We start from the raw sequence: 15,083 nt of genomic DNA, 5'->3' as shown, positions 1-15,083 counted from the left end.
GAAGAAGAAGAAGAAGAAGAAGAAGAAGAAGAAGAAGAAGAAGAAGAAGAAGAAGAAGAAGAAGAAGAAGAAGAAGAAGAAAAGGAGGAGGAGGAGGAAGAATTTGACAGTAGTTGTTGTATTGCATAATGTTGTCTTCAAATTACTTGTTATTAGACTACCTGATATAAGCATGCAAAATTTGTTGTAAAAGGTTATAAGAAATTACAAAGAAAAATGTAAGCATTAACTGCTCCTTTCAGTAGACCAGTAGAAATCAGCAGTGTAATCATCCAAGCTATCCTCTAGATATACATAAATCCATCTTTAACTTTTCTTTGTTTCTTTTGTCTGTCCCAGTTTTTCATTCCCTTGAAGCAGATTCTTTCCCTTTCACAGTATCTATTGTACCTTTCAGATTTTATTTGTTCTTTCAGGTTCTTACACTAGAGAGGCAATACAATGTTTGCCTATGAGGGTCTGCTTTGTTATTTCACTTATGAGTGTGGTCTCTAGATGCATCCATCTATGTCTAAAAGCTTTGAGTTTTGTTGCTGTTGTTGTTTTTTGTTTGTTTGTTTGTTTTGTGGTACCAGGGATTGAACTCAGGACTCTATACTTGCCAGGCAAGAGCTTATTCTACTGAACTATCTCCCTGGCCCAACTTTATTTTTTTTATACCTGAGTAATACTCCAAATACATAAAAATGTCACATTTTTTAATCCATTGTTCAGGTTACTTGGATTTTTTATGTTGGAAGGGCTTTATTTTTTAAATAATTTTATTGAGAAACAAATAGCAATGAGACCATTTCAAAACTGATTACTAGCACAGCTTCAATAATTAATAGATTGCATATTGTTGTTTTAGTGGTTATTCATTGTACAAGATGCAGACATGATATCCTGTCTCAAACACTATTAGACCAAATCTCTCTATTCATTGAATTAAGGGAATGGAGCTGTATATCTATCCTATTTTGAGTACACAGATACAAAATGGTCGTTCATTTGTATCCCCCTTTTTTGTTTAGTTTTGTCAGAGAAGGGTATTCCAGGTTATTTGGATTGTTTCTCAAATTTAGCTATGACAAATTACACTGCTGTAAACACAGGCACACACATATTGTTGTGGCATGATGTTTTCAGGTTTTTGGAAAAACATCTAGGAGGGAAATCGCTGAGCTGAATGGGACCGCCAATCCTAGTTTTCTGGGGAATCGCCACACTGATTTCCACAGTGGTTGCACCATGTCCCCCTTCTGCCAGTGGTGGAGAAGTTTCCTTTTTCTTCACAGCTCCTCCATCACTTGACATTGGCTGGTTGCGTGACGGTAGCCATTCTTCTGGGGTGAGATGGAAGTTCAGTGCTATTTTAATTTGCATTTCTTTGAATGACCCTTGATGTTGAGCATTTTTTCATGTATTTATTTGCCATTGTGTTTCATCTCAGATACTCGTTTTGGGATTGGGTCTTTGAATTTTGGAAGCCTGATTTTTTAAAATTCTTTATATATTCTAGATAGAATCCTTTGTCTAAGGCGTAGTTGGCTATAATTTCAGCAATAACAATTGTAATGGAGAACTTTAACACCCTAGTCACAAATTACAAATTATTAAATAACATAATTCCATTTTCTACCACTTAGCTTACAAATCAATAACTATTATCTTTTCGCACCCATCTGCTAACTATGACACTAAATTTTAGCACATTAATTGACTTAAAATTTTATAATTGGGACCAGCAAGATAGCTCTTCAGACTAAGTGCCTGCTTTGGTAAGCTCAGGGACCAGGGTTCAATGCTGCCCCCCCTGGGGTGTGCTGAGTCAGAGACCGAGTCCAGAAATGGTGGTATATACCTGTACTCCCCGCCCTTGGGAGTCTGAAAACAGGAAGATCACTACAAGTCTGTGCTGAGTAGTGAGACCCTGTACCAAATGCATAAAAAAAAAGAATTTAAAATTTTATAATCAGTAGTAAATATAACATTAGAAACTATAGGTGATTTAGTTTAGTGTCTTGGTGAGATTTTTCTAGTCCATTTGGAGAAACAGAAGAAATAACTTCATCATGAATAAACACATCAGGGTATACAAATGACAGAACTCAAATGGCATATTTTTCAGCAGTGACTCTTAATGTACCTTTTGTCATGAGGATAAAGGAGCAAACTGAGGTTACTCCAGATTTTGGTCCGTGACAGCCTGGGCCTTCAGTTGGCGAAAGCTGCAGCTTCCTGTAGAGAGGTAAGCAACTGAGCGCGCGTTTCACGAGCCGTTTGGCTGATGAGATTGCTGCAACAGCAGAGGCAGGAGGGATTGGACCGCAGCTCTCTCAGCTCTCAGTCTGTCCTATGTTCCTGCTAAGGCTTCGTGCCTTTCCTCATGATCACTATGGACTCAGGGGCAGTAATAGGCAAACACCAACTGCACCTTTCTTTCCTTTAAATTGTCTGACGTCCTTGCCAAATGCCAACACTTTAAAAACATATTTTTAATCTACCTGTTACTGAACACATCTGTAATGAACTCGCTTTTCCGATGTCGATAAACAAAACAAATTCAACACTGCCACAGGGGCCAGGGCGTATGTAGCCAACCTAGACTGAGCAGTGAGGTAACTGAAAGTGCACCTGCGCTCTAAGTTGAGTGGCTGTTTAAATCCTGCATAAGTATCTTGGGAGGTGATTTTCAGAAACTAAGTTGCTTTTGGACACAGAAAACATTGAAATGTCTGATTTTTTAATATTATGTGCTCAGTAAATATTTTTGGAATAAATGTTAGTGTTGTGTTGGGTTCTTCGTCGTGTGTGTGTGTGTGTGTGTGTGTGTGCACGCGCACACACGTGAGTGCTTTGTGTGTGCCTGTGAGGAAGGCAACACAGCCTTCTATTTGTTTTTCTTAACAGCAATCCTCCTGGTTCACATTGAGTATTTTCACATATTGTATTCTGATAGTTCTGCTCATATCTGATACCAAGATATTACGTATTCAAAATACGTTATTTTTCAAGTAGCAGATAGATGCCATTTGAATCTACAGATCTTAACAATAATGTTTATGTATCCTCCCCTATTTTAGGCTGCTGATAATGTGAATAATTTAACCTTTTCTCAGTGAGTCATGTTCACTTCTAGTAACATCAATGAAGACAAGATTTCCATACGCATCAGAGGCAGGTCCTGTCAAGTTGGTCCTGTCAATATCTATCTAACAATAGATATTTTTTTAATGTGCAAATCCACTGGAAGAAGAATTATTTATTTTGTGTGAATTTTATGGGGCAATTCTCTCTTTATTTTCTCTTTTATTGTCAGTTTGCTAAATATTCCATTTTGCTTTGGTCTACACCATCCCTGCCAACCCTTCTTTCCTTTTTAAAGCACTCCTGCCTGTGTTTGGTCTACTTTGAATTAGTTCACATGACATTTATGTGAAAATTTAAGTACATACATGGATTCTCAGTGAAAACTTGCAAAACTCTTGGCTTGTCTTTAAATGTTTATTTTATATGCAAGCCGTTAATTGTTTTTCTGTGTTATTTGGTGTTGGCAGATAGTTATACGTTTACTATAAATATGGTGACCCCCAAAAGAACCCATTCTCATCTGTGGAGACACAAATTGTGCGCCAGCACTAACTCAGGGCTAGCTCTTTGCCTTCTTCCTCACACCTTTCCCACTTTTCTCCTGGTCTGTCCACTGGTAGCTGTGACCAGACTGACTCTGCAGGTAGCTAGCTGGCCAGAGGGCCGAGAGCCCCACATCTGCTCCGAGCTTTTGACGCAGGAGTGGCACCTCCCGAGTGCCCAGCCCTACGGAGCAGCTGCATCCTCCTGGACTCCGGCTGTCTCTTGTTCCAGAGCTCTGTGGGCCTGGTCATTCCCTGACTCATTTGCCCTGGGGTGCTGTCGTATACTTTTACTGTAGCCCTGGCGACACCTGTCATATTTATTTCTACAAAAACATAATCTCACATATATTGTATTTCATTCTACAGACTACGAGGGGTAATGACTGCCCTGCAAGGATCTTTGAGTCTCAAGAATGTAGAAAATGAAAATAAGGCAGCATCACAGCTTTGCATTCTAGAGATGTCATTACTACATCTTTCCACACTTTACTTGGACAAATGTGTTCAGGAATCAAAGGTTGGAAGACAGATTATTCAGACAAATCAGAGAGCAGGTGACAGTTCTAGCTCATGTGGTCTAAAAAAAAGATTTATGTACAGCAGAGGACTGACTATGAAATTACCATGGTAATGGCCTTACAGTAGTTACAGGGAGATACAGTGTTCTGTAAGAACAAAAGCTACACAGCACAGTAGGCTAGACCTCCATGAAGTAGTAAACCACTGGCTACATAATGTAGTATTTAAATTGGAGCTTTAGGAGAATAAAAGGCATAAAAAAGAAATAATCCAATAAGAGTATGCATTTTGGGAGTATTTATATATAAGTTGATAATTAGTCATGGTTTCTTGACATATAAGTAATGGTTTTATTTATAATAATGGTTCTTGTGAAAGGCAAAATTTTTAAATAAAATACAAAAATTATAACATTAAAAATTTATATGTATACTGTGGACTTTTAAAAGATAATATCTCTCTGCAAAATGATAATTCTTAGTACGTAGCTATTTTCTTTATTTATTTTTTTGTTTGTATTTTAGGGAAGGGTCTATAGAGTATTCAGAGTCTCACTACTAGATTGGACTCATAGTGATCCTCCTGTTTACAGACTCCCAAGAGTTGGGGTTACAGGTGCGGGCCAACATGCCAAGTCTCCATTGCCATCTCAGCACGCCCTGGGGGAAGGGCAGGTAGGGCAGGCCTGGGGATGGAACCCCCAGTCCCTGAGGCTGCTTGCAGGCACTTTAATCCATTGAGGTATTTGGCTACCTTCCTTCCTTCCTTCCTTCCTTCCTTCCTTCCTTCCTTCCTTCCTTCCTTCCTTTCTTATTTGCAGTACCAGGATCAAACTTGGGACCTTGCACTTGTCAGGCAAAGCTATGTTCTTTAATCAGTTTACTAATTTCATGTGTTCTCTAATATTATAACACAAATATTTTTCTGAAGAATGTATCTTCAAACAAGATTTAATTTAAAATTTTAAGTTTTTTTCTTATAACATCTCGAACACAGTTGAATTATATAATGTTAGCATATGTTAACACTCTCAAATGATTTTACAGTATACCATAGTATTTTAAACCAGGAAAACAATCTCTCTACGACTACTACTCTACACAGCAAGTGCAGTGAAAATTCTGCTAAGTAAAGAATATATTCAATTCTAATTTTTTTAAAAAAATAAATACTTCAGTCTTAGCATTTTGTCGTCTTTTCCCTATTTATCTGTTCAACAGATGTTTATATTGTACAAAATTTGTTAACAAATCTTACAATTCTTTTTAAAGTTATACCAAATTTAGATGCTACAACCTGAAGCATCCTCAATGTCATCACAAGGAGGCTGCTGTGATCTGATTGTACTCTTCAAAACTCATGTTGAAGGGCTGGTGAGATAGCTCTGAGGACTTAGTGCCTACTTAGGCACCCCTAACCAAGTGCAGGGACCCTGGCTCGATCTTTTGCACCACAGCACCAGCCCCACCCCTGAGCACATTGAGCCAGTGACAGAAACCAAGCCTGGGGGCACATGCCTGTAATCCCAGCACTGGGGAGGCTGGAAACAGGAGGATCACTACGAGTTCAATCTGTGTAGTAAGACCCTGTACCAAATGCATAAAATTAATTAATTAATTAGTTTTAAATATTCATATTGAAATCTAACTGCCACTGTAGCATCACTGCCAGGGAGGACTGCGAAGCACTGATCAGGCCCTGGATTTAGTGCTGTATGGGCTTGGTTTCTTAGAAAAGGGCGACTCCAGCTTCCCTGACTGCACCACCACCCGCCATAGCATGGTCCAGCAGCACTCACCACACACCATTCCATGGAGCTTGGATTTCTCATTCTCTAGAAGATAATTTTGTGTTCTCTACCAACTACCCAGGATGTGTCATGTTAGTGTAGAAGCACACACTGGACCAGAGAGAGGCAGGAGGTCCACTTGTTTCCAATGTAAAAATAGATGCTCCATCACAGCTTCCACAATCAAGATTTTGAACTGCAAGTGTAGAAATGCAAACTCTACTCAGTGTTTCCCAGAGTCCATGTACTTACTATTTATTTGTTGAGTTCAAGCACTGATCTTGTAGGTAAGGATTTCCTGTTGGAATCTGAGGGTTCAATGATCACAATTTTCTGAAAATATTCAAATATTGAGCTTTTAGGAGTCTACATTTAGTATTTTGGTAAAATATTTTCAAATGATTTTAAACTAACTATAATAATTACTTGCCAAGGCTTATCAACCAGAGTGTTAAACGCCATTACCCAACAAGGAATGACCAGCAGGGCCTGCTACGGGGCCTCAAACCCAACGCACTGTGGACAGCAAAGCATGGCATGGGCCGCTGCGTGGTAGCACTTTTATATCTCAATTGCTATGTTTATATATATTTTTTAATTTTGCTGATACAGGTGTTAATTTCATCAGTGCATTATTGCAACTTGCATGGATATAATTATAAGTTGTGTTTAGAAAAGCTGATTCCATGGGCTAGGGAGATAGCTCAGGGGTCTAAGTACCTGCCTGGCAAGTGCAAGGGCCAGGTTCAATTCCCAGTACCACACGTTGCACTGGCCCCAGCACCCCAGGTACACCATGCTGGCCACTGAGACTGGGAATGGCTGGGAATGGTGGTGTCCACCTGTAATCCCAGCACTGGAAAGGCTGAAAACAGAAAGAACACTATAGGTCCGAGCTGCATAGTGAGACCCTGTACTAAATAAATAAAAGAAGAAGAGAATTTTTAAACATTAAAAGAAAAGAGAAAAGCCAATTCCACGTTTATTTTTGATTCATGGATTTTTTATTTTAGCAAGAACTTTGTTTTAGTATTTTCCTCTGGCCCACCAACATGGACATTGGTATCATCATCACAGAAACAATCCACAATGTTAAACTTGCCCCCCACATATTGTCGAATTTGTCAATAGAGTGAACCCACAGTTGATTCTGTCTCAGTAGGAAAAAATCAATCATTGTTAGAACTAGCTGATGTTTTAGACATAATTTCTATTTCCATTTTGCTTGGTCCATGTCCTATTGACATCAATATAAAGTCAGCATCTTTTTAAACATTTTTAAATATATTCCTCATTTGATTAAATCAAACACAAGAAAAGCTATACACATGCTCACAAAAATTTGAACACAAAAATGGGCAAATCAATACAGACCAACTATCATTTGGTATAAATTAAAAATTATATTGCTGCAGAATGCAAAGGATCAGAGGGACCAATGGGAAAGGAGGAGCATTTATTGGTTTTAGGAGCACAGTGGATCAGCCTGACCTTACAATATCCAGAACAGCTGAGCAGCCGAGCAAAGGAAGGGCTCTTGTTTATGTATTTGGAAGATGGGGTTGGGTTGGTCTTTAGAAACTTTGGGGGGCTGTACAGAAGCAATATTAAACAATTAGTAACTTCACCTTGGAAAAAGACAGAGCCTTATGCATCTTAACAAAAGATAACATAAAAGATAAGATGAAATCTGTTTGCAGCTGGGGAGATAGCTCAGCAGTTTAAGCACCTGCCTGGCAACTGTGAGGACTCAGGTTCAATCCCCAGATCCACATGCTGTGCCAGCCCTGGGACCTCGGGCATGGTGGCACATGCCTGTAATCCTAGCACTGGGGAGTCTGAGACAGGAGAATCACTATGAGTCTGAGCTGCGTAGGGAGACCCTGTACCAAACAAATAAGTAAAAATTAAATCAGTCAATCAATCTCTGTTGGCAAGATACAGCTGCCGGTTTTCCCTGTAGCAGAACAAGAAGTTATAGCTACAAGGGGGGCAATCTGAGGAGAATTGCTCTTAAAATCCTGCTTCCGTATCTCAAGGACTAATGTGTGAATTCACCTCTTACAACTGCACGTGTTAAGCTAGTTTCCCTCTGCACAGTTCTCTTAAATAAATCCCAGCATGCTGCGGGCACTAGGTCCATTTCCTTTATCTATGTCTTCTGATTTTTATGCAATCCGAAATATCAGTATAGTCCTCATAGTGCATATAAATATTGGTAGACATTATAGACAAGTATACAGTCATCATGAATTTTCTTGAGATTCAGAAATTCAGCCCCCATATTTGATTTAGCATGCATTTGCATTTTAAATTTATTGCCGTTAAAAGACATCCTAAAGATCAAATATTTATTAAATAATGAAAATGTAATTGTTTAATTGCACCTACGCTAAATGAAAACATCACTGTATAAAACATGTTCATGTTACTTTCTAAGTGCATTATGGAAGTGTTGCTTGGTCTTTAGTCTCTGCAATCATTTTCTGCACTGAAACGTATCTCATTCGGTACATCTAACCTATGATTTCCCAGGTGACTTCAAGCACCAGTCAAGCGCGCGCTCAGGCTCGGGCACAGTGCTGGTGTAGACACAGCAGTAACAGAAGGAGGACTCCACCGTCAGCTCAACCTGGGTTCCTCCCAGCACCTTCCTCTTAGTTGGCTGGCCGAGGAACTAGAATTTAGTCATGACTGATTAGATAAATGTCCAAACCAAAGAAGTAGTTCCACTGACCAGCTGCTGGCTGGTTTTCAGACTGGATCCACACACACTCCAGACACGGCTAGAGTCTGGTAAGAGCGGACTTAATTTTCATGGTGAGAGTTAGCTGTGGGTGTATTTTTGCTGTGTTAGTAACTGCCCCTTTATTTGGATTTTCATGTTCCTTCTAGGCATTTTCATTTTCAGTGAAACTAACATTTCAACTCAGGATGAAGAACAAGAATCTCTAGATGTAGGGTAAAGAAAGCTGAAGAAGAAAGGAAGAGACTGAAAAAAAAAGATGAAAAAAGTAAAGAAAAATGGGCAAGACAATAAAGAGATCCAGAGAGAGCACACGATAAAGGTTCCTTAGGGTCTGCCCACAGATAGCTTGGGGCAAGCTGCCATAAGTATAAATTTTACCTTTGACTTTTCAAACTTTTATCAAAAAATAGCATCATAAATAAATGGTGAATGAATTTAATTCCTTTAAAAATTGAATGTTTTCTTATGATTAAATTGCAAAAATGGCAGGAGACATAAACAGTGATGGTAGGATGCTACCAAACCCCTAACAGTAGGAAATGAGAGGTGCTTGTATTTACTGATTTCAATAACTTTGTAGCCTATTTTGCAATCTCTCAAAGAACTTATTATGCCATTTTTACTTTTACTAATCTCTTATTGACCCTAGGGATTACTTTACCAAAGCAGTGTTCATAACATAGGCAACTAAAAGGAATCCTAACTGCTTACCTGGTTTGGTGCCTCCAGAGCACTGGGCAAAAGAGCTCATGCACAAGATCTTTTAATTAAATTTCAATAAGAAACTATTGTGTCTATTATTGCTCACTCAGAAAAATTTCTCACAAAACAAGTAGGAGGAAAAATTTAAAATTCTGGTTGACTTGCTTTAATAATTCTTAAAATAGTGGTGTTTTGTTGTTGCTGTTGTTTTTTCAGGAACTGGGGATTGAACTCAGACCCTTGTACTTGCCAGGCAAGCGCTTATTCTACTGAGCCATCTCCCCAGCCCCCTAAAATGGTATTTTTGCAAACAATGTTTAAATACAAACATAAAGATAACTTGACTTGTGTAAAAAACAACATAGTGTGTATCTTGAAACTCAGATCATGAAGAAAAGATTTTCTGTCCATTCCTATGCTCCCAGGACAGGTGACACAGGCTACAAAGCCACTTTCTCATCTGTCAGAGGATGCATAGTGATTTTTGGGGATAAAGACAGACTGCATGCGAGGTGTTTGGGATCTTTAGAAAAGATCTAACTTATGCCACCACCTTAGAATTTTCTTATGAAGCCCTAAATTTCTCAAAACGTTTTAGCAAATTTTGTCTGTTTGGATTCTACTGAAATCTCCCACTGAAATGTTTCTTTTTATCACTGTATCTGCAAAGCACAGGTGAAAACGCAAGGGCAAAGTTGTTATCTCCTTAGAGATGAGAGCAGGCATTGCCCAACCTTGGAAGGGTGTGGGGGAAGGCAGAAAGAGTGCGCCTAGCGTGGGCACAGCTGGATGAGGGCACGCTGAGTGCTCTACAGCACGTAAGATAGCTATGGCCGCGAACAATTAACTTAATTTTTAAATAGCCAGGTGAGCAGATTCTGAACATTCCCAATATGAAAGATGGGAAATATCTGAGATGATAAACATCCCAACTATTCTGATCTGATCATTGTAAGTTATCATTGTATTGTACTTTTATTCCACTAATGTATATTAGGTGCCTATTAAAAATAAAAACATATGGGGCCAGCCAAAGAGCTCATCAGATTAAAGCACGTGCAAGCTGGCAGAGGGACCCGGGATTCGATCCCCAACCTGCTGTGCCAGGCCTGCCAGCCTGCTGAGATGGCAACTGAGGCTGGGTGTGGTGGCACAGGCCTGTAATCCCAGCTCTTGGGAGGCTGTAAACAGACAGATCACTACGAGTCCGATCTAGTACTGAGACCCTCAGCACCGTGTAGACCCTTCCCTAAAATATAAATAAATAAATAAATGAAATAAAAACATAAATTTCATTAAAGAAGCAGTAGTTCCTTCTGTAATTATGCCATTTGTGAGAATCTCTAACTCATACTGTGAAGAGCTGGCCCTTCCTTCAGGTGTGTTTGATGTCCATGTTTCAAATGTTTCCCTCCCCCATGACTATCATGAGTCAGTGGCTTAACAAAACTCTGCATTGGAAAATTCACTAGGAAATAAATCATAAACGCATTTGGATACTGCAATATGACTCTATTTTGAACACTTGGTACTAAAACTCATCTGGGAGCCAAAATATTTTCTAAACTATAAAGATAACTGAATTCAAACCAAAACCAAAAATTTCCTGAGGGGATCTTGGCCAGTAGGAGAGAAATACTCCGAACTCTTTCTCCAAATCATGTGCTCTGCCAAGGCGTGTGGAACTCAGATGCCAGCCTCAGGTGTGCATCTGAAGTTCCCCACATGATGTGCAGCTTAAATGTGCATCTTAACTTCAGCTTTCAGCACCCCTTTGCATGACAGGCAGGCAATCACTGTAGAGATACAGCGGATCCAGGAATGAAGCATAAGCTCGGGTTTTGCAGTATATTGTAGGAAGGTCAAGAAAAATCAGCTTTTGTTGTAGCAGCCAAGAAGTAATCAATGAGGGATGGAATTATAGACTTCAAGTGCACCTTTAGGATAATGGAACCTGTAAGACTACTTCATTTTTACTATGAATAAAGTGCCCCTTGGGAGAACAATGCTCTTTTCCCAACCACGGAAGTATTTTAAGAATTAAGAAGTGGCAGGACACAGAAGGAGCAAATTGATGACCTGTTTCTTAGTCTGTGGCTCAATGGCCCATGACTCTTCTGTGACCCTTAATTCCAACTTGTGCCCCATGCTACTCCTCAGAGAGGGAAAAGGAGTCTGTTCAAGGCATAGCTGCTGAGTGGTACAAACCCTTCCACAAAGGTGTTTGTACAAGAGCATGATTTTGGGGGTGTTAGGTTAGTGAAGTCCATATCTTCTCAAGAAATACAGAAGTGGCATGTGAAAATGATTCAAATCGAACATTGTTTCAATTCTCTCTCTCTTTTTAATATATGTGGTACAGGGTCTCACTACACAGCTTGGACTAATAGTGATCCTTCTGTTTTCAGCCTCCCCAGCGCTGGGATTACAGGAATGCACAACCACACCCAGATTTAGTCTCCAGCTCAGTATGGGGCTGGGCCAGCATGTTATGCCAGGGATTGAACCACGGTCCCTGTGCTTGCTTAAGCAGGTGCTTAGTCTGCTGAGCTATCTCGCCCATCCTTCAATTCTCTTTAATCAGGTATTCATAAGAGAAACTTGCATCATGGGTACCAGCAACCAGGCACTAATTCAGCAACCTGGTTCTTATGACAATCAGTCTTCAAAAAAAGCATATGTTTTGCAGTGAACATTTTATAGGTTGCATATCAGAATAATTTCTATGTATTTATTCAATGTATCACAAACAAGAGGAAGTTAAAAGGTAAAAACTGTTAAATGTTTGTTTCTGTCTCATCCACAGAGTAGATGCTCTTAAGTGGAAATAGCAATCTGTCATAAAACTTTAGTTTTAGTTTCCAAACTTTTTCTGCAGCTAGAAGAGATGGCAGTATTTGGAAACATGAAAACTAAAACTTTAACAACCTCAGCTACAGAAATCCTCTAGTTGGTAGCACCGGTCTTGTTCCTAGGTAGAGTCGCACTGGAGGCATTCTGCCACCCTGAGAATGTCATCGTGAGAATGCATCAGTTGGCCATTCTACGGCCTGGACAAAAGCAGAGAGGAACTGAGTGCAACCAGGAGCAGTCTGCATGTAGTAAGGCTCACCCCAGCTCACCCTAGTGAAGCCTGGGGGAGGACAACTGATTTCTCCCTCAGTAAAGTACAGATCACTCAGGAATATTTTTGTTTAGCCAGTTGCTTCTTATGACTCCATTGAAGCCAGTTCCTTGAGGGCTACAATGATACCCCTTCCCCAGAATCCACGAAGTGCAGGAAGGACTTTTCCTCCAAAGGAAGGAGCAATACTAATTCCAGAAAGGGAAGTGATGGTGGTCAGATGGAAGCCAAGCATGGTCCCATCCTGCAGTGACCAAGGAGCCTGGAGCACTGCTGAGAGGAAAGAGGATTGGCTGGGTCTGGCTTCCTTCTCCCACACTCTTGCGCACTGTAGATACTTGACAATTTTAAAATGTAAAGAGAAGCAGAATAAAACACACAGTACACCCACTTGAGTAAATTTTCACACACACACACACACGCTCATGCACCCAGAATGTCTTTCGGAATGTTCTGGAACATAAAGACCGCAGCCTTCCTCAACCTCAGAAGGAAGGTTCTTTCAAGGGCACTTACTACAGACCATGAACACCGAGCTAGAGGAAATTGTCCTTCACAATTCTGAGGGTGGTGAGTCCCAGCTGAATGACTGCCATGCTGATCCTACCTGTGTGTACAAGAAATGGGCAGGACACTTGAGCCCCCCAGGAGGCCACCAGAACCCCAGGAGATTGTGCACCTCTGGGGCCTTGCACGGCACCCCCCCCCCCAAAGCCTCAGCCAAGTTCTCGGAAAGCCCGTGTCAGACATGTATTTGGTAACCCATTCTTTCTTCACGTCTTTCCCAGTGAAATCATGCTCACAGGGCCAAATTATAAATCAAACCAAATAAAAGTGAAGTTGTGTAGGTTGCGTGTCGTGGGCTGGCAGTAAGGTTGCACCTTCCCAGACCCAGTTTGATCCTGCTGCCATCCTGGAGCTTGCACAGTGAGATTAGGGTTGGAGCGATGCAAAGAGAAATCCACTGAGCCAGTAGACATTCAGAGTCAGCCAGCAAATGAAGAAGCAGGACTGCTAGATGTGAAAATTAATCATCTGCTGTATGCCCATTTCTGGTCTTACAGGACAATTTTCAGAGCGATTTTGCTTGCTTGCTTGTCTTTCAGGACAAGATTAAACCCAGGATCTTCACATAGACCTATATTCCCAGCCACACATACAGATTTTACATGAGGGTTCTCACTAAATCATTAAGTTGGGTAGGTTCAGTGGAAAATCGTGGTCCTTCCTTAGCCACCCAGAGTACTGGGATTACAAGCGCGTGCTACCATGACTGACTTTAGTGTAATTTTTGCATGTGATCAGTTTATCCAGTAGTCCCTCAAACACTAACAGTGTTCTTACAAAGTGAAAGAGAAGACAACTACATGGGTAATTTCACAACAGAGTACAGGTAAGTGGGAAAAAATGTCTGCTGCTAACAATGAATATAATACCATGGGAGGAAGAGATAAACCAAAGCTTAGCTGCTCTGTCAGCCCTGTAAAGAGGAAGCAGCTGTCCCAGTGACGTACACTCTTCATGGGCCCACAGAAATTTAACATCTCTCCTTAAAGAATACCAAACAATAGACCTTGGAGGTTAATCAATGATTTGGGAAACACATTTCTAATTTTCAAAACTTTTTTTTTAAGGAATGAGTTGCCGAATAAGATTCTATGTAGCATTCTGAGAAAAAAATAAAATGTCATTATATTTAAATTCAAGTGGCCAAAACAAATTTATCATAATGCAACACATCTCAAAATAAGCACAAAGACCATTCTTTATACTCCCCAAACTATAAGCTACAATTGCCTTTCTCAAATTGAGGCAGTTTCTCAAATTAAAACATACAGAAAAGCACATTTCTTCACTGGACTGCAAGTCCTTCAAGCCATAGAGAAACCCTAGAAGCTTGAGAAATGATATACAAAAGCTAATGGAATGGTGTCTGCTTTCAAATCTAAAAATGTAGTGAGTGTACTACCCTCAGTCCAACTCATCCATTCTTTTAAAATTAGTTATGTCATCCCATGAAGCCCTCATTTTCTCTGCTAAAAATATTTTAAGACAATGAAAAAATCTTTAAAGAGCACTTGTCACTCACCCAATTGGCAAACAGATAGTAGGCTAATGTCACATCTCCATTGGGTAGTAGGGTCCACATTGACTACGACATACTCTCCACAAAGCCCAGTGGGCTAAGTCCAAGAGAGATGTCTTCAGCCTGGCATATGTATTCCAAGAAGCAATTAAGACATTATCTGAGGAAATGTGAATTTAGCATTTAATGATTCGAGAAGAAGATGTCCAAGAAGGGTGAGGGCTTTGAGACATTATCACACAAGCAGCGAGAAGAAGCTCCAGCTCTTATGAAAAGTATAAAAAAAAAAAAAGAAAAGTATATTGACTCTGATCTGAATGCAGGAGAAACCATTCTGACTGGGACTGGAGAGAGGCTGAAAGGTGACAGGACCGGGGTCAAGAGGGCTGCGGTAGACCAACTGCATCTTGGAGGCACGACAGGTAATGTTACAGCAGGCAGCATGCGCAGAGACAGAGGAAGCCGGGAGGCCCGGGACTCTTGGCTGGTCTTGGCAC

The sequence above is a fragment of the Octodon degus genome, unplaced genomic scaffold, assembly GCF_000260255.1.
Source record: "Octodon degus isolate 3935 unplaced genomic scaffold, OctDeg1.0 scaffold00061, whole genome shotgun sequence".
In the NCBI taxonomy this organism is placed as follows: domain Eukaryota; kingdom Metazoa; phylum Chordata; class Mammalia; order Rodentia; family Octodontidae; genus Octodon; species Octodon degus.
This window is presented reverse-complemented; position numbering follows the sequence as displayed.